At 45.5% G+C, this 2,750-nt stretch overlaps 1 non-coding gene across 1 annotated transcript; it reads left to right on the plus strand.

The window, feature by feature from the left end:
* The first annotated feature begins 2,107 nt into the window (after positions 1–2,107).
* LOC127746255 (small nucleolar RNA R71) lies at positions 2,108–2,211 on the plus strand. The gene has a single exon (XR_008007875.1). It is a non-coding gene; the product is annotated as a small nucleolar RNA R71 (small nucleolar RNA).
* Positions 2,212–2,750: the final 539 nt, after the last annotated feature.

The raw sequence follows: 2,750 nt of genomic DNA on the forward strand, positions 1-2,750 counted from the left end.
TCCTTCAAAGATCTTCAATTGGGCTAGCAATGTGGGCTTTCTCTTTGTTGAATTTCTGGTTCAATTCAAGAAGTTGCTAGCCTTTGTGAGGAATAGAGGAAGCAGAGCAAGTTGGCAACAATTCTGGCCCATTGAGGGGCGTTATTGGCAACAACTCTAGGCTTAATGCACGTTGGCAACGTGCATGGTGTTTTCCTGGAAGTGAACTTTCAGACTTGGGCGTTGCTAGCCCAAGTTGTTGCTAACAACTTGCTCTTCCACTACTTTCATGCTAAATGTAGCACAGAATTTGGGTGTCAATCCTCTGCTTCAATATGGACTATTATACATCATTGGAAAGCTCTTGATGTCTTCTTTCCAATGCCACTGGAATCACCTCATTTGGACTTTCCTAGCTTAAGTTATGCTTCCTCAAAGAAGGTAAGGTCAAGCTGCCAAGTTGTTGCTGAAAACGCACCCATTCTAGCACGTTGGCAACGTGCCCGTGCCCCCTCTCCAGGGCTCATCTCTAGCCTTCAGTTTTGCTTGTCACGTTGCCCTCAAACACGCCTTTGGAAGCTGGCGTTGGCAACGTGCTCGAGTGCTTCTTCAAGTGAGCTTCCTTGCCACATTTTGCTTGCTGCGTTGCTCTCAAACACGCCTTTGGAAGCTGGCGTTGGCAACGTGCTCGAGCCTTCCTCAAGGCTCTATGCTTGTTGCTTGGCGTTGTCCTTGAACACGCCTATGCTTCCTGGCATTGGCAACGTGGTTGGCACCCTTCCTGGCGTTGGCAACTTGGTTGGCAACCTTCCTGGCGTTGGCAACTTGGTTGGCAGCCTTTCCTGGCGTTGGCAACTTGGTTGGCAGCCTTTCCTGGCGTTGGCAACTTGGTTGGCAACCTTCTTGGCGTTGGCAACGTGGTTGGCAGCCTTTCCTGGCGTTGGCAACGTGGTTGGCAGCCTTCCTGGCGTTGCCTTAGAACACGCCCATGGTTCCTAGCTCAACAACGTGCTCGAGCTCCCCTTTGGTGCCCAAGTTGCTTGCTACGTTGCCAAGGAACACACCTTCATAACTTGGCATTGGCAACGTGCATCCCCTTTTCCTGGGCTAAGTTTTCCATTCAGCGTTGTTTGCCTGCGTTGTCCTCAAACACGGCCCTCATCTCTAGGCCAGCAACGTGCTCGAGGCTCAAAACTAGCTCCCCAAGATTGCTTGGCGTTGCCTTGAATAACGCCTATGGTTCCTGGTGTTGGCAACGCCAGCTTCTCCTCCTCTTGGGCCAAGTTTGCTCGTGTGCGTTGTCAAGGAACACTTCCCTTGTTCCTGGCGTTGGCAACGCCAGCTAAATCTCCTCCTGGGCCAAGCCTTGCTTGTGTGCGTTGCCTTGAATAACGCTTCTTCATTCCCACGTTGGCAACGCCCTCGAGCTCTCCTTGGCTTACGCACCCTATTCTTCAAGTTGGCAACGCCAACATTTACTCTCCAGGGCTGCCTTGGCGTTGCCTTCAACAACGCACCCTTTTCCCAAGTTGGCAACGCCAACAACTTTTCTTCTTCTTGCCCAGCTTGCATCATTCTTGCTTCCATGCTTCCTTGTTTCATCACCTATCATCAACAAAGGAAATAGCTTCAAAGTCTTACCAATTCATGCAATAAATTTCATGAGATTCATTCATACTCATTCATGTATGTATTCTTTAAATCATTTGCATGAATTTGGCTAGAATCAACATGTTCCTTGGTATTCTCATGCATGAAGATAAAACTCATAAAAGGACTTGTTTATTTAGAGAAAATGAGTGAAATTAAGCTAAAACCAACTAAACTAACTAGCTAATATAACAAATATGCAATTGCATCAACTTGCCGAGTTAATATTTTGTTCTGAGCTAATATGGCATTCAAAGTATCAATCTCAAGAACTCCTTTCTTCTGAGTCACCCCATTATTCACAGAATTTTTCTCAAAAGTGTACATGAACTGGTTATTTGTAACCATTTCAATGAGTTTCTGGGCTTCTGCAAGTGTTTTCAGATGAAGAGATCCACCAGCAGAGTGTTCCAATGACATCTTGGATAACTCAGACAGACCATCATAGAATATACATATGATGCTCTGTTCTGGAAACATGTCAGAAGGACACCTTTTGGTTAATTTCTTGTATCTTTCCCAAGCTTCATAGAGGGATTCACCTTCCTTCTATCTGAAGGTTTGGATGTCCACTCTAAGCTTACTCGTCTTTTGAGGTGGAAAGAATTTGGTCAAGAAAGTATTGACCAGCTTGTCCCAAGAGTTCAGGCTTTCTCTAGGTTGTGAGTCCAACCATGTCCTATCTCTGTCTCTCACAGCAAAGGGGAAAAGCATAAGTCTGTAGACCTCGGGATCAATTCCATTGGTCTTAACAGTATCACAGATCTACAAGAATTCAGATAAGAACTGATGAAGATCTTCTGATGGAAGTCCATGAAACTTGGAGTTCTACTGCATTAGAGAAACTAATTGAGGCTTAAGCTCAAAGTTGTTTGCTCCAATGGCAGGAATTGAGATGCTTCTTCCACAGAAGTTGGAAGTTGTGCAGCATAGTCACCAAGCATCTTCCTTGCATCTCTGGCATTGTTGTTATTTTTGGCTGCCATGTCTTTTTTTTTCGAAAATTTCTGTCAGGTTCTCTCCAGAGAGTTGTGCTTTAGCTTCTCTTAGCTTCCTCTTTAGAGTCCTTTCAGGTTCAGGATCAGCTTCAACAAGAATATCTTTATCCTTGTTCCTGCACA

The sequence above is a fragment of the Arachis duranensis genome, chromosome 3, assembly GCF_000817695.3.
Source record: "Arachis duranensis cultivar V14167 chromosome 3, aradu.V14167.gnm2.J7QH, whole genome shotgun sequence".
Classification (NCBI taxonomy): Eukaryota; Viridiplantae; Streptophyta; class Magnoliopsida; order Fabales; family Fabaceae; genus Arachis; species Arachis duranensis.